Here is a 22,301-nt window from a genome sequence, read left to right on the forward strand (position 1 = left end):
TGCATGTGTGAGAGTGGGAGTGTGTGTGTCTATAAGGGTGTGTTTGGTTGTCTGTGAGCGCGTCTGTGTGTACCTGTGTCCGTGTGTATGTGAGAGTGTGTGTGTAGGAATTACTGTGTGTGTGTAGTGCAATGGTGATCACCTGTAATGTGACATGAAAACAAGGTCCCGGTAGAGGCACTCCCTATAGGTACAGGCCTTAGCTATCAGCCTCTGCTCGGCCATTTTCTTCTACTGCCTGTCGTGAAGTCCAACTTGGAAGATGGTCACACGAAGGTCCGGGGCTGAACGTCCTGGACGACTGAAGTATTCCCCATCTGGGAGGGAACCATTGATAATGTGTTGCAGGTCAAGTGGAGCATAGCGTGATTTGTCAGCCCCTGGAAATGAGGATGAGCACCTCACCAAGACATTCCCCACACCTCCACTACTTGTCTTTAAACAACCACCAAACCTCAAACAGGTCATTGTTCATACCAAACTGCCCGGCTCTCAGGACAACTCCATGTAACCCTGTCACGGTGGACGCTGCAAGACATGTCAGATTGTGGACATAGATACCACTATTACGCATGGGAACTCCTCCCACCTTGTACATGCCAGGTACTCATGTGACTCAGCCAACGTTGTCTATCTTATACGTTGCAGGCAAGGATGACCGAAGGCATGGGACATTGGGGAAACCGAGCAAAGGCTATGACAACGGATGAATGGGCACCGCACAATAATCAACAGACAGGAGGGTTACCCCCCCCCCCCCCCACCAGTTGGGGAACACTTCAGTGGTCCAGGACATTCAGCCTCGGACATTCGGGTGACCATCCTCCAAGTTGGACTTCGGGACAGGCAGCAGAGGAAAGTGGCCGAGGAGAGGCTGATAGCTAAGTTCTGTACCCATAGGGAGGGCCTCAACCTTGTCCTTGGGATAATGTCACAATACGGGTGATCACCATTGTACTACACACACACACAGTTATTGCTACACACACTCTCACATACACACGGCCACAGGTACACACAGTTACTCACACAGATACCCACACACACCCTAAGAGACACGCACACTCCCACACTCACACATGCACCCCCTCACAGATTTAAGACACTCTGCACTCACGACACACGCACACACACACACTTTCTCACACTCAAAACCCCCACCCCAGACAGACACACTCACACAGACAAACAAAGACCCACATACACACATATATTTTGTGGGGTGAAATTGTGCTTGGAGAGTTAAATTGCACTTTGCTCAAAAACCGCATACATTCATGCAGAACTCTGAGCTCAAACACAGCATGAATTTATGAAAAACTCTGTTATCTCACTTTTTGGATTATAATCAAACTAAACATCAGGTCATAGACAGAGAACACAGGAGGCTAACACCTTCAACATATTGTCTAGCTATCACCATTGTTAACAGCTAACCCGGGAATGCAACTTTAGAAAAAAAGTTTTCGTGATTTACACATGAAAGAAGTGCAAATATTATTGTATTCTAACAGATGAAAGGCTTAACAGACAGTCAATTTCTCAATGTATTTCAGTTATATCACACTGCAAATGTTTGCTCTAAATTCTGTGTTACGATCGAGCCCTCCACTATCACCTGATGAAGGAGCATCACTTCGAAAGCTAGTGTGCTTCCAATTAAAACTGTTGGACGATAACCTGGTGTTTTGTGATTTTTAACGTGGCATTTTTATGTCGAGTTTGCAAAATCAGTTCGTTTGCATGTTTTTCTGATTTGTTGAGTGAAGAAGCAGTAGGCTTCTCTGTGCATCTGAAGTTGAAGTTATTTCTGCAATAACATAAATTTGTATTAAAAATTGCGTTTGAGGTTTGGCTTTCGGCTAAATGGCTTTATGCATGAGTGAACCTGTGTTTCGTTTTGACGATTGCAACCCAGCATGGTGTTAATGGAGCCTGAAAGATTTGTTGAAGTGTTCTGGAATAAGCGATGGAGGAAGAAACAAATAACTGAGAAAGATTTGCTTTCACTGATATAATTTATGTCATTTATTTTAGTTCCAGTCAGACCCTGGACATGATTGGATGCGTAGATCTATGCTCATGTGAAGGAAATTAGAGTTTCAGTAAATTTCAATGCCTTTGAATGAAAATGTTGTGTTGGACCCAGACAGAAGTGTTGGGACAAGAAAAATCTCTACAGCGATGGTTTAAACCTGAGTACATTGACACTCAGCTATGTAGTAGCTCCATAAAGTAATTCACTGCAGTTCCAGTTTACAAGTGACAATCACAAGCATTTAACCAATTGCTATATAAAGGGATTCTGGTGTGAATATTATGTGAGGGTTGTTTCTTTGGAACGACACTGGAAGTCGGGTTTTGCATAATATATGAAAGTCATGTCCTTTTGCTTTATTTATATATTGGTTTGGGGTTAATGAGAGTTATACATTTAGTGTGTGTCCATTTCCTTTGAATCGACATAACAAGTATGAAGTTTGGTTTATTGTATTTTATCGAGGTAAAAACAAGGACTGCAGATGCTGGAAAGCAGAGTCTAGATTAGCCATTTATCAGGGACTTTGCCCTCAACGTCGATTTCCCTGCTCCTCGGATGCTGCCTGACCTGCTGTGCTTTTCCAGCACCAATCTAATTTAGATTCTCAATCTATTTTCCCGTCACTTCTTTTGAAATAAATCTCTGTTTTGGTGTGGAACCAATATTTGCAGCATTGTGTGTTTATAATTCAGCAAGAGATCACTTTGTTAAATCAAACCAAATGAGGTTATGATCCATCAGGCTGGATTTCTTCGAGGATCTGATTGGTTCTGTCATTAATCAGCTGGTGTCAGAACAGAAGTGAGGCGATTAAACACTTACACCAACTCCTGAGGAACTGATACACTAATCCCACACGTCAAATAGATTGCGACCTACTATATCCATTCAAGTACATTATATATCGCAGATCCTGATCAGATATCCCACTGAGACGTAACTCAATATTATCCTCCCAAACGTACTCCTCTCTCACTCTGCACCACAGCTAACGCAAAACAAATTCCCTCCCTCCCCGCCACCAGACCTGTAACACTGGAACTACATGAGGCACCGGGTGGCTCACACCGATGGGTTTGTGCACAGTACTGGTCATCACCTAGCAGCGAGGATAGAATTGCACTGTGGAGAGTATCGAATAGATTTACAAGAATGGTGTTAGGATGTGGAAATTACTTCAGCATTGAGGAAAGATGGGTTTTAACTAAATAGAGGAGAAAGAGATTTTTTCATAATTGAGATGTACAAAATAAGCAGCGTCTTGGATGGAGACTTGCCCCCCCCCCCCCCCCCAATGCAGGACCATTTACCAGGAGACACAGAATAAGAAAAATTCATGGGAGGATTATCAAGAAAATTTAGGCCTATCATTTCATTGAGAAGATGATGGTGCAACTGGAATTCACTGCCCAGTTTTGATGGTGACTTGAGGTGACAAACCTTAACTCAATCAAAGGGAGGTTGGATCTGCCTGTGAAGTGTACATCCCTTCAACACTGTGGACAAGGTGCTGGAAAGTGGGATCAGAGCAGGTAGCTAGTTTATTTAGTTGGTGCTGGCATGAATGACATCTTGCAGTGCCACAACTTCCGAGCATTTCTGTGAGATTGTAGAAAGACTGAGGATTGTTAAAGTGAATTCGCTTGGTGCCTTAAATAGCCTGTTTCCGTGTTGTCAGTTTCCACCACTGGAACATGGTGAAGTGCATAATTCAATTTCAGTGGGCTTTGGCACCCTTCCAGTTGTTCCCTAAAGAAGTGTTTGTTGATTCATAAATTTTACAATGCATAAAGTGATTTCAAAATGGGGAGGAATAATATTAACTACGTTTGGAACATCAGGATTTAATCATTCATTATGTTAGTATTGCTTACCTTGTTTAGTTATTCTCATTACAAAACTAATATTTTTAACGAAGTACTTTGAAATCTTGTACTGTTTATAAACTGCTGAGTATTTGGATTCTCACTTCAAATGTTAATTGTCCCTGACATAATCAGAACACAATAGAAGTCAGAGAGACCGAATTTTTACCATATTATATTTTATTATACAAAGAATTGGAGCTGTCACACTCAGTAATTGCAGCACTGATTTGCCTGTTTTCTTTTGCATTGGGTCGTTTATTCCAAAAATATCAACAAGCACATCCCCAAACTATTTGAGTCAGATAACGCAGAGAATGTATCAAAAAGTCACAGTTCTAGACTTGCATTTTGCATTATTTGATGACTGAATGTACAACAAAAAATATGGAACATTTGCTAAACATGACAAGGAATTGTTCACTTTCCAAAACAAACTATTAGGGATTCAGTGAGTTCACAAATCCTCAGTTTATCCTCAAAGAGATATCGTGATTTGTGCCTTTATTGATGAAACAAACTTTTCTCTGATCTGTTAGCATTAGCCGTCAAATAATAATAATATCTTCTCAGGTGCAACAACTCATGATTTTTGTACTGTCGTGACCAGCCGATTCTAGGTAATTCTTTGTGGAGGACGGGCAAAGATTGCAGCTGTAAGAGCTGCTCCTTTTTTTGCGGGATCTTCGGTGGCAGAGCTTATTTCCATTAACTCCAGGAAGAGTAATTATTGTTTTATAAGCTATTGCATTGTTTTCGACATTTGGGGAAAACAAAGACCTAAGCAACTGCACTTTAAAAAGGAGGGAGAGAGACAAAGCTCGGGATCACAGGGTCAGCGAAAAGAGAGAGACAGAGCAAACTACACTGCTGTCTGACACAGCAGTAAAGTGCTGGAAATGAACAGCATGTCAGAAAACATCCGAGAAGCAAGGAAATAGAAGTTTTGGACAAGATTTTCTGGACAGCTTACATGTTACTGCTGATTAGGATCTACTGTAAGTGTGTTCGGTTTTGAATCCCATCAGATCGCATGGATTGGATTGGAGCAGCAGATTGAGGCAATGAGGAATTTATAGGAGGTCGGGGTATGATGGATAGCACTTATAGGAAGAGAAAATAACCACAGATACAATCAGTTTGATGGGTTCCCACCAGGAAAGGGAGGCAAGGAAGGCGCGTAGTGAAGAAGTCTCCGGTGGTTACACCCATTTTAAACAAATGTGCTCTTGTGGAAAACATAGGCGGTGATAGACTGTTACGGGAAAGCAACACGAACAGCTACGTTTCTGGTACCAAGTATGGCTCTAATGTAACAAGCAGTACGTCAGTTTCCAAACGATCAGTTCTTGTAGTCAAAGGCTCAGACAGATGTTTCTGTGGTCAAGAGTGAGAAATCAAAATGGAATGCTCTCTTGCTGCTGCCAGGATTAAGGATCTCTTGGAGAAGGTGCCGAATATTCTCAAAGGGGCGTGGCACCAGCAGGAGGTCATTATGCACATTGGAACGAACGACATAGGAAGGAAACAAAGATGAAATTCTGAAGGGAGAATATAAGAAGTTAGGCAGAAAGTAAAAAGGAGGTCCTTGAGCGAAGTAATACCTGGATAATTGTCAGTGCCACAAGGTAGTGAGCATAAGACCACGGGGATAGAGCAGATGAATGTGTCGCAGAGGTACTGGTGCAGGGGGCAAGGGTTCACACTTTGTTATCACTGGAACCTGTGGGAGAAATATCCTGTATAAGGAGGACGGATTGAATCTGAATTGGAAGGTGACTAATATACCAGCAGAGAGATTTGCTCCAGCTGCTCAGATGGATTTAAACGAATAAGGTTTAAATCTCCCGCTCTAGTAGACCCATCAACACACTGAATCAGAAAATGTTCTTGTACACACTAATCAAATTCCTCTCTATCTAAACCCTTAACACTACGAAAATCTCAGTCTCTGTTTGGAAAGTTAAAATTCCCTACCATTCCCACTCTATTGTTCTTACAGCGATCAGAGATTGCCTTACAAAGCTTCCCTACAAATTCACGCTGTCGGTGGGGAATGGGTCCATAATACAATCCTCATTAGGTGATAATTCCTTTTTTATTTCTCAGTTCAATCCAAACCAATGCTGGTGGGGGCGGGGGACCAGGGGACTTGGTTGGACCCAGGGAGATAGTGAGAAAAATTACAGTCTGAGACTGGTACATTTGGGAAAAGGAGGCGGTCGAAGAGTCAGGGCAGGCAGGAACAAAGCAGAGAACGAGTTAAGACTGATCAATTCAATTGAATTTATTTCAGTACAAGATTCCAAACTGGGAAGGCAGATGAACTTAGGGAATGGTTAGAAAAATGGGATTTAGTAATCATAGCAATTGTAAAGATGTGGCTAAGGGTGGGCAGGACCGGCAGCTTCATGCTGCAGAATACAAAGGCTGAGGGAAGGAAAGAAAGGCGAAGCAAGAGAAGAGGAGAAGTTGTGTATTTGATAAGGAATGGTATTACGGCTGTACTTACAGGATGTTCCTCGGAATACGTACAGGGAAGTGGTTTGGATTGAACTGAGAAATAAAAAAAGGAATGATCACCTAATGAGGATTGTATTATGGACCCATTCCCCACCGACAGCGTGAATTTGTAGGGAAGCTTTGTAAGGCAATCTCTGATCGCTGTAAGAACAATAGAGTGGGAATGGTAGGGAATTTTAACTTTCCAAACAGAGACTGAGACTTTCGTAGTGTTAAGGGTTTAGATAGAGAGGAATTTGATTAGTGTGTACAAGAACATTTTCTGATTCAGTGTGTTGATGGGTCTACTAGAGAAGGCACAAAACTTAGGAAATAAGGCAGGGCAAGTGACTGAGTTGTGAGTTGGGGAGCACTTTGGAGCCAGCGACCATAATTCTCTTAATTATAGTACACTGATGGAAAAGGATAGACCGGAGCTAAAAGTTGAAATTACATAAAAGCCAATTTTGATAGAACCAGGTAAGAACTTTCAAAGGTTGACTGGGGACAGATGATCTCAGGTCAAGGGACAGGGGAGATTGGGAAATCTTAAACATGAGACAACGAGAGTCCAGAGACAGTATCTTCCTGTTCGGATGAAAGGCAAGGCTGGTAAGTGCAGGGAATGCTGGATGACGAAAGAATTTGATGTTTTCGGAAGAGAAAGGAGGACACATATTTCAGATACAGATCGCAGAGGTCGAGTGAATACTTAGATAAGTATAAAGATGTATACTTCGGAGGGAAACCAGGAGATCAATTAGGGAACATGAGATGGCTTTTGCAAATTGGTTTAAGGAGAAAACAATGGGGTCTCATAAATATATTATGGACAACAGCCTAACTAACGGGAAAATCGGATCCTGCAAAGATCAGCAAGGTAGCCAATGGGTGGAAATGCTTGGGATGGGAGAAATACTAATTGAGTAACTTTGCATCATTATTTACCGTGGCGAAAGACATGGAAGATACAGAATTTAGGGAACTAGATGGTGTTTTCTTGAAAATTGTCCATATTGCAGAAGAGGCGGTGCTGGATGTCTTAAAACGTATAAAAGTTGATAAATCCCAAGGACCAGATCAGATGTACCCTGGAACTCTTTGGGAAGCTGGGGAACCGATTGCTAAGCACCTTGTTGAGATATTTGCATAATCGATCGTCACAGGTGAGATGCCCGAAGATTGGAGGTCGACTAACGTGGTGACACTATTTAAGAAAGATAGTAAGGAAAAGCGAGGGATCTATAGACTGGTGTATCTGATATTGGTGGTGGGGAAGTTATTGGAGGGAATCCTCTGGGAGAGAATTTACATGTATTTTAATTGGCAATGACTGATTAAAGACAGTCAACATAGCCTTGTGCAAGGGAAAATATAACTCACGAACTTGATTCTGTTTTTTTGAACAAGTTACGAAGAGGATTGATGACACTGAATGGCGAATATGATCTATATGGACTTCGGGAAGGCATTCAATCAGTTTTCTCATGGTAGAGTAGTTAGCAAGGTTAGAATGCATTGAACCAATGGAGACACAACATTTTGAACAGAAGTCCCTTGAAGGTAGAAGACTGAATGTGGTAGTGAAGGGTTGCTTTTCAGATTGGAGGCCTGTGGCCAGTGGTGTGCCACAAGGATCGGTGCTGAATCCACTGCGTCTCCTGATTCATATACACGCTTTGGTTGTGAACATTGGAGATACAGTTGGTAAGTTTGCAGATGCCACCAAAATTAGAGTTGGATTGGTCAGCGAAAAATGTTTCTCAGTGTACAACGGTTCTTGATCAGAGGATAGGCAGATTGGTTGAGGATAGGCAGGTAGATTTTAATTCAGATGAATGTGAGCTGCTACATTTTGGAAAGACAAATCAGAACAGGACATGTACAGTTAATGGGAAGGTCCTGGAGAATATTGCTGAAAGAAGTGATTTTGCAGTGCAGGTTCATTGATCCTTGAACATGATGTCTCAAGTAGATAGGATGGTGAAGAAGACGCTTGGTATATTTTCCTTTATTGTTCAAAGCACTTAGTTTTTGAATTGGGTGAGTATGTTGTGTATATGCAGGACATTGGTCCCGCTACTTTTGGAATATTGTGTGCATTTCTGGTCTTCCTCCAAAAGGGAAGATGTCTTGACACTTGAATCAGTTCGGAAAAGATTCATAAGGATGTAGACTGGATTGGCATATTTGAGCTATGGGGAAATGCTGAGTAGGTTGGGTCTGTTTTCTCTGGAGTTTCGGAGGCTGAGGGGTAACTTTTAGTTGTTTATAAAACCATAAGTAGCATGGACAAGTTAAGTGGAAAGGTTCTTTTCCATGGGTTGCGGGAGTCCATAACTAAAGCGGATAAATTGAGAGTGAGAGGGGAAAAAGTTAAAAGGGACCTAAAGTGGAACTTTTTAATGCAAAGGGTGGTGCATGTATGGAATTATCTGCTGGAGGACGTGATGGTGGCTGGTATAATTATATTTAAAAGTTATCTGGATGGGTAAACGTTTAGAAAGATTTTAGAGGGAGATAGGGGCAAACGAGACTAGATTAATCTAGTATATCTGAACTATATGAACAATTTGGGCTACAAATTGTTTCTGTGTTGTACATCTTCATGACTCTAACTATGCCCGGTAAGTGAAGAGCAGTTTACCAAATGTTCCATTGTAGTTGAATGTCAACACTTTCAACCTCATTTCCCTGTTAGAAACGAATCCCTGTTTTTGGTTGAAATGATAGGATCTTGTGTGGGCAGAAACCTGAAATGATGTTTTGAGTTCAATGACCCATGTTTAGATGAAAATGCTCTGATGAACTGTGATTCCACTAACTCTGTTTCTGTCCCAACCGATGCTGCCAGACCTGTTGATATTTGCCATTTATATCTGATTCTGTTTCATGTTATAAGCATTCAAATCCCTTTCAGTCATTCCATTAAATTGCTTCACTAACCAGTCTTCCCACAGAAGTACTTCTGAGAATAATGGAATCCAACCATACCGAAGAGGTCCTTTGTTCCACCCACTTTGTGCTATAAAAGCTGCACGAAATCTATACCCGCCCCAGCTTCTAGCACGAGACATGTAGTCTCAAATACGGTGACGCTTCAAGTGTTCATCCAGGTCGTTTTCGAAGTTTGTGAGGTTTCCTGCTTCCACGACTCTCCCAGGCAATGAATGACTACTCCCTCACCACTCTCTGGGCGAAAACATCTTGGTGAGACCCCCTCATAACCTCTTCCCTTTCATCTTAAAAATAATGCCCTCTGCCATCTGTTGATTGCCTGCCCACAATTAATCAAACACAGGATTGTGCTGCTTCAAACAATGTGTCAGGCCATTGAAGATGTCATATTCAAACTCGATATCTGAACACTTCCAGCTGGCCCAGTTAGGTGCTGAGATATTCTATTGCTCTCTGAACCGAAACAGAGAATGTTTGATCATTAATTTCTGATTTGCATTTTACCTCCTGTGTCTTTCAGTTAATTTCCTGGCGGTTTTGGTTCTGGCACGGGGAAAATGCGGCCTCTCCAACTGCACAACGCGCTGCCTGATGGCCATGGCAACATCGGATCTCCTGTTCATTCTCACGGAGATTATTCTGTGGCAATACAAATACATTTACTACTCAGGGTCTTTCCTGAATATCACCCCTGTGTGCAGTGCTGTCTATGCCTTAGCTCGAGCAGCCACAGATTGTTCCGTCTGGTTCACTGTCCTTTTCTCCTTTGAACGTTTTGTGGCCATTTCCTGTCTGAAACTGAAGAGAAAATATTGGACAGAGAAAGCCTTGGCTGTGGCTCTGGCTGCAACCAGCATTCTACTCTGTTCAAAAAACATTCCCTACTATTTTCGGTTTCAACCTGGGAGGATAATCAACAATGTTCAGTGGTATTGTCGAACAAAGTCAAGTTATATTACTGATCCCAGGTGGCTGGGGTTTAAGTGGTTCGATATTATTTTAACCCCTTTAATCCCATTCGTGTTAATTCTGTGGATGAACACTCTGACGGTAAGGCACATTCTAGTGGCCAGTCGAGTACGCAAGAGCCTGATGGGTCAGAGGAAGGGAGACAGTCACAAAGATGCAGCGATGGAGAGCCGGAGGAAGTCAATGATTTACCTCTTCATCATATCCATCAGTTTCATACTTCTGTGGTTAATGCAGGGTGCAGACGTGTTGTACTATAACATTAAAGGAGGGGATCGTTGGAACTACAGTCCTGTCATCAGTGTTGCATACACTGCAGAAATGCTGAAGGATTTCAGCTGCAGCACAAACACATTCTTTTATGCAGCGACTCTGCCCAAGTTCAGAGCGAAGTTCAGGAATGCAGTGCACCAACTGGTCATGTAAATTCATCACTTAATGAATTAGCAAAACAACTGAGAGAGCTCCAGAGGCAGCCGCAGTGTTCCTAGTGCAGGATTTGCAGGTGTACGGCCAGGATTCCATCAGCACAAGCACATGGATTTGAGTATAACACTCAGTGGAGGATGGGGAGGGCAGTAACAGGATGGACCACCATTCACCATGCTCAGGAGCATGCTGCTATCCTTGATTGACTGACGGATTGACTCACACTGGAGCACACAATGAGCATCAAGAGGCCATTCAGCCCTTCATTTCTGATTGCCCTGCCAGCCCAGAAAATCGCGATTGATGCAACTGTACCATCAAACCCGCATTTCCTTTTTCACCTGAGCACTCCTCCCACATGATCCCTCAAAACATTAGCAATAATTTATCTGCATTCCCATTCAATGATATTGAAGGTTATAACAAAGGAACAGCAGGTAATGGGGCAGGGTAGGATGGAAAGAGGCTGCAGGAGTGATTCCAAGTGATGGACAGGCTGTGAGTGATGGGTTCAGGCTTGGACATTTGGTCTTCATGCACTGCCCTGTGGATGAGTGTTAAAGACTGTGGCAGGCGGGGTCTCTGAATTTTCCTTGCAGGGGCGGAGGGGGGGCGGGACAGAAATAGTCCATCCTGCACCATGATGACTGACAGCCTCTCTCTGTTCAGCTCACAATAAACACTTTATTACAACAAGATAAAAGTTCTGTGGGCCAGTGATCGCCTCATCTGAATGGGTTATTGTTCCATGCACATTTGTACTTGAATGTGTTTATTGCGTCCATCTTCTGTCTCCTTCATTCATAAGGTTATTTCTGTCTCTCTCTCTCTCTGTCTCTTTCTGTCTGTCTTTGTCTGTTCCTCTCTTCCTCTCTCGTGCTGTCCCCATCTCTTTGCTTCTTGCTCTCTCTCTGTGTCTCACTCTGTATGTGCCCCTGCCTGTATCATCCATTTCTGTCTCTCTATCTCTCTGTCTAGCTGTCTGTCTGCCTGTCAGTCTCTCTATCTTCCTCTAAATCTATCCTTCTTGTCTCTCCGTCTCTGTCTCTCTCACGCGCTCTCTCTGTCTTTTTTTGCACATTGACCATGTCAGACACATGTTGTCTCTGTTCAGCACACGTTAACTTGCATTGACTCAAATCCCTTCATTCACTGATCTTTCCCCAGACTTTGATTTGCAAAATACAAAGTGTACAGCTACAGCCAGCAATAGTTTGACACATTATTGTAAGTAAGTCGGCTGGAGTTTGGTCATCTCCCATTACTCTCCCTGTGGTTGCGCGGGAAGTGTGTTCACGCGTTTGCCTTTCTGTGTGTGAGGGTGCTTGTGTATCTGTGTGTGTGGGAGTGGGGGGCTTCATTGCCTTTGTGGGGATCTCCCACTGTGTGTGTGTGGGGGGGTGGCATGGGGCTTAATTGCCTTTGTGAATATCTCCCTGTGTGTATGTGTGAGTGGGGGTGTGGGGGCTTCATTCCCTTTGTTGGAATCTCCCTGTGTGTGAGTGGATGGGGCGTCATTGCATTTCTGGGGAACTCCCTGTGTCAGGGGGCGGCCACATTGCCTTTGTGGGGATCTCCCTGTGTGTGAGGGGATGGCGTGAGCGTACTTCATTGCCTTTGTGCGGATCTACGTGTGTGTGTGTGTGTGTGTGTGTGTGTGTGTGTGTGTGTGTGTGTGTGTGTGTGTGTGTGTGTGTGTGTGTGTGGTGTCTTCATTCCCTTTGTGGAGATCTCCCTACGTGTGTGTGTGGAGGGGGTGGGGGGGCTTCATTGCCTTTGTGGGGTCTTCCTGTGTAGGGGGGAGCATCATTGTCTTTGTGGGGATCTACCTGTGTGTGTGGTGGGGGGAGGGTGCTTCATTAACTATGTGGGGATCTCCATGTGTGTGTGGATTGGGGGAAGGGGGCTTCATTGCCTTTGTGGGGATTTCCCTGTATGTGTTGGGGGAGGGGGATTCATTGACTTTGTAGAAATCCCCCTGTATTGGAGGGGGAGGGGGCCTTCATTGCCTTTGTGGGGATCTCCCTGTGTGTGGGGGAAGGGGGCTTCATTTCCTTTTGTGGGGATCTTACTGTATGTGGGGCGAGGGGAGGTAGCTTCATTTCTTTTTGAGGGGATCTCCTTATGTGTGGTGGGTGGTGGGAGGGGTGCTTCATTGCCTTTCTGGGAATCTCCCTGTGTGTGTGTTAGGAGAGGAAGCTTCATTGCCATTGTGGGGATCTCCCTGTGTGTGTGCGTGTGTGTGTGTGTGTGTGTGTGTGTGTGTGTGTGAGGTGTGGGTCTTCATTGCCTTTGTGGAGATCTCCCTGTGTGTGTGTGTGACCCTCAGTGTTTGTTCTTGGACATGTCCCTGAGTGTGACACATTATGACTGCCTTTATGCATGTCAGAGTGACTTTTCCTTTGTGTGTGTTGAGAAGTATTTCGATTCATGTGTACATGTGTTTGGGAATGTCATTCAGTCTGTCTGAGATCGTTTCTGTGATGGTGGGTGTTTTTATGTTGGCGTATGTTACTGTACCTGAGTGATTGCATATCTGTCTGTGTTTTGCACATATGCATGTTGTGTTGCCTTAGTATGTATGCTGTTTTTGGGATGGCAGTTCAATTACTATGTGGTTTTGTGTGTGTGTGTGTTCTGTGAAACGATGTGTGTATGTCTCTGAATGTCATTAGATTATTGTGGGATTGGGGAATGTGTTTCTGCCTGGCTGTGCTCTTGTTTAAGCAAATGAGTATGTTGTTGAGATTCTGTTTGGCTGTCTGTCCGTAAGTCATGTTCTTTCTGTGCCCCCAGCAGGAACTCTCCGCGTTTGTTTCTGTGTGTCACTCTGTCTATATCTAGTTGTGGTGATGGTTCTGTAACTGTGTTTGAATGTGTTTTTGCATATGTACAAGAAGTTGCTGTCATTCTCGCAGGTTGGTGTGTAATGTCTCTTATTCTGAGTTTGTTTATGTAAGTGTGTGAGGGTGATGGGTGTGATTCTGTGTCTGCGATCCTATATCTCAGTATGACTGTATTTCTGTGGGTGTGGATATGCGTGCGTTCGGTATGTACATGGGTGTATTCCTTTCTCTGTGAGTATATCTGTATGCATGTGTGTGCATGTATGCGTATGTAGTTTTGTTCAATTCTTTCAGTATGACTGCATTTCTTTGTGTGGGGACGTGTATCCATTCTGATCAAACGTGGGTGTGTTCCTATCTGTCATAGTATGCCTGTTTTCATTTGTTTGTGTGAGTGTGTGTGTGTGCATGTGCGCGTGCATACTTAAGCCTCTGTGAGTATGTGTGCCCCATTCTTGACTGTGATTGTATTCCTGGGTGTTATGAGGGTATGGGAATATTTATTTCGTCTTTGTATAGGTGTGCTCTCACATTTCAGTTCGACTGTATTATTGTGCACGTGTGCATGTTTGTGAGCTGAACGTGTGCGCGTGTATGTGTTCTTACTTGTCAGTATGTTCCTATATCTTACTTTGCCTGCATTCCTGTGTGTGGATGTGCTTCTGCTTGCATGTCCATGTGTGTATGTGAGGGTGTGGGCGTGTTCCTGTGTCCCTCTAGGTGTGGTTCTGTCTCTGTCTGATCATGAGACTCTCTCTCCTGAAAAAGGACAAGTGAACCCTATGGCAGGTCACTGTGCACATATTGCTCTCAAAGGTACATTTCGGGAATCTGGGAAAAATCAAAATATCAATATATGTACCTGCTGCACCCTGATTGCGGAACTGCTACGTCAGTTCAAGGACCTAAGACTTAAGAAAAAAAAGACAGGGAAATATTCAATGAAAGGCAGGATTCCAGTTGTTTCTTCCATGTTTAACCAAGGAAGCGATACATACAATTTTTCCATGTTGGAGCTGTTTTGTCCGTCCATAAATTTTGTCATAGACGGGATCATTCCGCGATACAATGCAGTGGCTGAATAGGACCATTCAGCCCATCGTGTCTGCTCTGTCATTTGATCATGAATGATCTGTTTCTCAATTCTATTCTCTGGCCCTCTCCCCACAACTTTTGATTCCCTTATCAACCAGGAACCCATATTTCACTATGTTTAATACAATTGTTATCGACCAGACCCTCTAAAAGTATTTTAAGATGGAAGCCCCCAGACCCGAACGTTTCTGCAAGTTTTATGCATGTGTAAAGTGGATATTCCAGGTGTGATGGGGCAGATAAACATTCATCGGTTTAAATAAAACAGATTTTATATACAGAGTATCGAATCAAACACAAACAAAAGAGAAAAGACTGAATCACTTCACTCATCTGAAAACCCAACACACTGTCGCAACTTAATGATTGTTGAAAATTCCTCCAACAGCCTCCATATGCACCCAATGACCAAACGAATAAAATCGAATGCCAGGTTTTGCAGGAGAGACGTCAGAGAGATATTCCGCATGGAACAACTTCTTCCTTGTCGCTGTCCCTTTTACCAGCAGTTTAAAAATCTGACAGCTTGCAAACACCAACCCAAACTAAACCAGACCAGAGATAATCAGAGGTGGGAGAATTGGCCACACCACTTTCATTGCAGATGATTTTACATTTGAAAGCCTTTTGGCCGGAGGCAGGTTCTGTTAGCTATCATGAAATTGGCTCTGCAACCCATCCAATCTCAACATCCTAGAACCATTGCATTTACAAACACAGTAAGGACAAAAAACCAAGGACACACAACCTTGGAAAAAGGGCAGCATCATCACGCACTCAATCTTTTGAACTCCACAACACTCTGAAACAATGATTTCCGCAGATGAATCACTGGAAGAACTTAATTCCAGTCTCAGTTCCAAACGTCGACCCTTCACTCTGAGGCTGTGTCCTCCGGCATTAGTCTTTCGACTTGTGGAAACAGCTTACAAGCAGAAGTTGTCATGGGAGGAACCTTTACAAAAGGGAATACAATGCTCATCTGAGGCTGTAAATGACAGTCTCTGGGACTGTTTGGAATTGGTGGACTGGACCGTGTTCAAGTACTCAGTGGAAATCCTGGATGAAGACAACACCACCATAGCAGACATCATGGGCAAATGCATTGAGGACTGTGGAGTGAAGGATTCAATCCAATGTTTCCCATGCATAAACCTTCAGTGAATCAGGAAATCCACTCCCTGCTGAAGACCAGATGAGCAACATTCAAGTGGGAAGAGTCTGATTTATACAGGGAATCCAGATCTGACCTCCGCTGGGCCATCGGGGATGCCAAGAGGGAGGACCAGACCACATAAGAGGGCCATACAAACCAAACAGACTCCCGCAGCCTATGGCAAGGCCTAAAGAACATTATGGGATGTAAACTGAAGCAGAGAGAGATAGCGGACAAAACACGTCCCTCCCTGAGGTGCTCAATGCTTTTGCTGCTCGGTTTGAGCAGAATCCCAGTAGCGCAGTCAATCCTGTTCCAACAGCCCCAGGCACGCCTGGTCCATCGTTCACCACTGCACATGTCAGATCAGATTTCCTGAGAGTCAACCCAAGGAAAGCGACGGGCCTGGATGGAGTCCCTGGCCGTGCAATTAGATTCTGTATGGCCAAACCGGCGGAGGTACTCACCGACATCTTTACCCTCTACCCCCAGCAAGCTGAAGACCCTATCTTTTTCAAGAAGACCACCACCATCCCCGTACCTAAGAAAGCACAAGCAATGTCCCAACTTGCCATTCCTCCTATTTTTGTGCCATCTGCAACTTTCGCAGCAGTGCATTCACTTTCTTCCTACAAGTCATTCATATACACATTATTACATGTTTATGTATCTAATATACATTATGTATTGTTATATGTTGGAGCTCTTTGTGTCTGTACAAATATCATTGTGCATTAGAGCTGATTATGTTTACATGTAATATTATTGTGCATTGGAACTTAAATATTGGTTGTATTGGAGATGTTCACGTTTATAGACAATAGACAATAGACAATAGACAATAGATGCAGGAGTAGGCCATTCTGCCCTTCGAGCCTGCACCGCCATTCAATATGATCATGGCTGATCATTCCTAATTAGTATCCTGTTCCAGCCTTATCTCCATACCCCTTGACTCCACTATCTTTAAGAGCTCTATCCAATTCTTTCTTAAAAGAATCCAGAGACTGGGCCTCCACTGCCCTCTGGGGCAGAGCATTCCACACAGCCACCACTCTCTGTGTGAAGTAGTTTCTCCTCATCTCTGTCCTAAATGGTCTACCCCGTATTTTTAAGTTGTGTCCTCTGGTTCGGCACTCCCCCATCAACGGAAATATGTTCCCTCCTGCCAGAGTGTCCAATCCTTTCATAAGCCTATACGTTTCAATCAGATCCCCTCTCAGTCTTCTAAACTCAAGGGTATACAAGCCCAGTCGCTTCAGTCTTTCCGTGTAAGGCAATCCTGCCATTCCAGGAATTGACCTCGTGAACCTACGCTGCACTCCCTCAATAGCCAGAATGTCTTTCCTCAAATTTGGAGACCAGAACTGTACACAGTACTCCAGGTGTGGTCTCACCAGGGCCCTGTACAGCTGCAGAAGCACCTCTTTGCTTCTATACTCAATCCCTCTTGTTACGAAGGCCAGCATGCTATTAGCCTTCTTCACGACCTGCTGTACCTGCATGCTTGCCTTCATTGACTGGTGTACAAGAACACCCAGATCTCTCTGAACAGCCCCTTTACCTAATTTGATACCATTGAGGTAGTAATCTGCCTTCCTGTTCTTGCCACCAAAGTGGATAACCAGACATTTATCCACATTAAACTGCATCTGCCATGCATCTGCCCACTCACCTAACTTGTCCAGGTCACCCTGTAATCCCCTAACATCCTCATCACATTTCACCCTACCACCTAGCTTTGTGTCATCAGCAAATTTGCTAATGTTATTGCTGATACCATCTTCTATATCATTTACATATATTGTAAAAAGCTGCGGTCCCAGCACGGATCCCTGCGGTACCCCACTGGTCACTGCCTGCCATTTCGAAATGGAGCCGTTAATCACTACCCTTTGTTTCCTATTAGCCAACCAATTCTCTATCCAATCTAGTACTTTGCCCCCAATCCCGTGCGCCCTAATTTTACTCACTAACCTCTTGTGTGGGACTTTATCAAAAGCTTTCTGAAAGTCCAGGTACACTACATCCACTGGATCTCCCTCGTCCATCTTCCGAGTTACATCCTCAAAAAATTCAAGAAGATTAGTCAAGCATGATTTCCCCTTCATAAATCCATGCTGACTCTGTCCTATCCTGTTACTATTATCCAGATGTGCCGTAATTTCATCCTTTATAATAGACTCCAGCATCTTTCCCACCACTGAGGTCAGACTAACTGGTCTATAATTTCCTGCTTTCTCCCGCCCACCCTTCTTAAAAAGTGGCACAACATTAGCCGCCCTCCAATCCTCAGGAACCAACCCCGATTCTATTGAACTCTGGAAAATAATCACCAGTGCATCCACGATTTCCCGAGCCACCTCCTTCAGTACCCTGGGATGCAGGCCATCAGGTCCCGGAGACTTATCAACCTTCAGACCTAACAGTCTCTCCAACACCAAATCCTGGCAAATAGAAATTCCCTTAAGTTCAGGTCCTTCAGCCACTGTTACCTCAGGGAGATTGCTTGTGTCTTCCCCAGTGAACACAGATCTGAAGTACCCATTTAATTCCTCTGCCATTTCTTCGTTCCCAGTAATATATTCCCCTGCTTCTGTCTTCAAGGGCCCAATTTTTGTCCTAACCATTTTTTTGCCTTGGACATACCTAAAAAAGCTTTTACTATCCTCCTTTATATTCTTGGCCAGTTTACCTTCGTACCTCATTTTTTCTCTGCGTATTTCCTTCTTACTAATCCTCTGTTGTTCTTTAAAAGCTTCCCAGTCCTCCGTTTTCCCGCTTATCTTCGCTAAGTTATACTTTTTCTCTTTTAACCTTATATGTTTCTTTACTTCCCTTGTCAGCCACGGCCGCCCATGTCTCCTCCTGGGATCTTTCTTCCTTTTAGGAATGAACTGATCCTGCATCTTCTGCATTATACACAGAAATATCTGCCATTGTTCCTCCACGGTCTTCCCTGTTAAGGTATTAAACCATTGAACTTTGGCCAGTTGCTCCCTCATAGCTCCATATTTCCCTTTATTCAACTGAAATATTGTCACTTCAGATTGTACCCACTCCCTCTCAAATTGCAGATTGAAGCTTATTGTATTATGGTCACTACTTCCCAATGGCTCCTTCACTTCGAGGTCACTGACCAATTCTGGTTCGTTACACAATACCAGATCCAGAATTGCCTTATCCCTGGTCGGCTCCAGCACCAGCTGCACTAAAAATCCATCTCTGAGGCACTCCACAAAGTCTCTTTCTTGAGGCCCGATACCATCCTGATTCTCCCAGTCTACCTGCATGTTAAAATCCCCCATAACAACTGTAGTAACATCTTTGCGACAAGCCAATTTCAGCTCCTGATTCAACTTACCTCCAACATCCAGACTACTGTTTGGGGGCCTGTAGATGACTCCCATGAGGGTCTTTTTACCCTTAGTGTTTCGAAGCTCTATCCACACTGACTCTACATCCCCTGACTCTAGGTCCGCCCGCGCAAGGGACTGAATATCCTCCCTTACCAACAAGGCCACCCCACCCCCTCTGCCCGTCAGTCTATCCTTACGATAACACATGTAGCCTTGAATATTCATTTCCCAGGCCCTGTCCCCATGAAGCCACGTCTCAGTTATCCCCACAATATCGTATCTGCCAATTTCCAAAAGAGCCTCAAGCTCATCCACCTTGTGTCTAATGCTTCGTGCATTCATATATAGAATTTTTAATTTGTTACTGCTCTCACCCTTCCCCTCAACCCTTATTTCACTCAACTTTACAGCATGATGCCTTTTCCAGTTTTCTGCCTCCTTGATACAGTTGTCTTTCTTGACTTCTCTTGTTCTAACTACCCCTTCAATTTCCTTTTTAAACATCCAGCTTGTCCCCTCCCCCCCGCTACTTAGTTTAAATGTAGCGGTGTTGCAGCAGAAAACCTGCCTGCCAGAATGCCGATCCCTGTTCTATTAAGGTGCAAGCCATCTCTCTTGTAGAATTTATGGTTACCATAAAATATACCCCAGTGATCCAAGAACTTGAAACCTTGCTTCCTGCACCAGTTCCCCAACCACACGTTCAAGTCCATTATCTCCCGGTTTCTGGCGACACTAGCCCGAGGAACTGGAAGCAAACTGGAGATAACCACCTTGGACGTCCTGCTTTTTAGCCTTCTTCCTAGTTCTGCGAAGTCTCGCTGTAGTATGTTCCTCCTCTTCTTCCCGACATCATTTGTGCCGACGTGTACCACCACCTCGGGCTCTTCACCCTCGTCCTTGAGGATGTCCTGCACTCTGTCCGCGATGTCTTTCACTCTAGCACCAGGAAGGCAACACACCATCCTTAAATCCCGTCTGCTGCCACAAAAACCCCGGTCAGTTCCTCTCACGATGGAGTCCCCTATTACCACGGCTCTATGTGATGTCCGACTCTTCCGCTCTGCTTCTGCGGCAACTTTTGATGGACAAACATGGCCGCCTTGCGAACTGGTAGTGTCATCAGACTCTACTGTTTCCAAAAGCTTCAAATTGTTCCTGACAGGTACTTCTCCCGGCGTCTCTTGCACCTGTCTCCTCTCTGCCTTCCTCATCGTCTGCACTCTTCTGCTCTCTTCTGGCATGATTGGTGTAATAACATCACTGAAGGTCTTGTCCAGAAAGATCTCGTTCTCTCGGATGAGCCTAAGGTCTTCGAGTTCTTTCGTCAGTGCTGCAATATGCTCGGTCAATTGCTGAATGTGCACACACTTTCCACACATATACGAGCCAGACACACCAGAGTCATTGACTTGCCACATCAAACACGTAGCGCACTGAACCAGCTGAGCAGTCATGTCTTCACCCTCTTCAACTGTGGTGTAATCTCTTTACTCAACCTCTTTATCAAGATTCCTAAGCTGAAGCCTCACTCTTCGATCTAAACTTCCTTAGACCGTCTTCCTATGGCAACTCTGTGGACTCTTAATTAAGGTTAGAGGAGGAGGGAGGGAGGGAGACCCTACTTTGTAGGGTCTGGGGTTTAGAACACACCCACTCTAATAACAATCACTTACCTACCCGACCAGCTTTGCGCTCCGTCTGAACTTCCGCCCAGCTCCCGCCGCTCTCTGCTGCGAAAAGACCGTTGGCGTCGAGGTAAGTTCTTTATATAACAATCACTTACCTACCCGACCAGCTTTGCGCTCCGTCTGAACTTCCGCCCAGCTCCCGCCGCTCTCTGCTGCGAAAAGACCGTTGGCGTCGAGGTAAGTTCTTTATATAACAATCACTTACCTACCCGACCAGCTTTGCGCTCCGTCTGAACTTCCGCCCAGCTCCCGCCGCTCTCTGCTGCGAAAAGACCGTTGGCGTCGAGGTAAGTTCTTTATATAACAATCACTTACCTACCCGACCAGCTTTGCGCTCCGTCTGAACTTCCGCCCAGCTCCCGCCGCTCTCTGCTGCGAAAAGACCGTTGGCGTCGAGGTAAGTTCTTTATATAACAATCACTTACCTACCCGACCAGCTTTGCGCTCCGTCTGAACTTCCGCCCAGCTCCCGCCGCTCTCTGCTGCGAAAAGACCGTTGGCGTCGAGGTAAGTTCTTTATATAACAATCACTTACCTACCCGACCAGCTTTGCGCTCCGTCTGAACTTCCGCCCAGCTCCCGCCGCTCTCTGCTGCGAAAAGTTTAGCTATATATTGTTGCACATTAGAATTGTTCAAACTTATATGTAAATGTTGCTGTGTATTATAGCTGTTCCTATTTTTACATCAATACTGTATTAGCTCATGTTAAAGTTGTACTTTTCTTCTTCCAACCAGCGACACTGTCTCTGAGCATGTGGAGCTGGTGCTGAGTTCCTCCAGCACTCTGGGATGAATCTGCAGTCCCAGCGTTGGCCAGAAGGGAGGCAGCACAGAGCAGCAGTGGTTGCAGTTTAGCGGCTGTGGGCAATGTTCAGGCAGGGATACTCAATCTCTGATTATTGCCGAGGAAAAAACACTGAATCTGGAATGGGGGGAGTGGATGGAGACATTAATTAAAGAGCCCTGGAGAAAGAGACAGGGTTAAATACAGATAGTGAAAGGGTTAAAGATTGTAATAGGGAGAGAATTCAGTATAGAATAATGGGTCAATGAAAAGGTAGACAATAGGAGAGGGTTAAGTGGAGAGTAATACCGAGAAATCTGGATACAGGACAATTGGTGGGGTTTAATGACAGAAAGGGTGAGGATTTAATAGAAAATAACAGGGGAAGAAGTGCGTAAAGAATAAGTGGGGCAATCCTGATTACAGGGGCACAGGGAGAGGGTTAGTGCAGGGAAATTTGGAGAGATTGTAATTTGGTGAGCCAGTTGGATCTCATTAAAGATGAGCTTCCTAAGTGGGGCTATTAATCTGGTACAAACAGGGAGTCCTGGCAGACAGGATACAAGCGGGAGTGTCAAGGGTTCTGCTCACTTTAGGAAACAGC

Source organism: Chiloscyllium punctatum, chromosome 18 (assembly GCF_047496795.1).
Source record: "Chiloscyllium punctatum isolate Juve2018m chromosome 18, sChiPun1.3, whole genome shotgun sequence".
Lineage (NCBI taxonomy): Eukaryota > Metazoa > Chordata > Chondrichthyes > Orectolobiformes > Hemiscylliidae > Chiloscyllium > Chiloscyllium punctatum.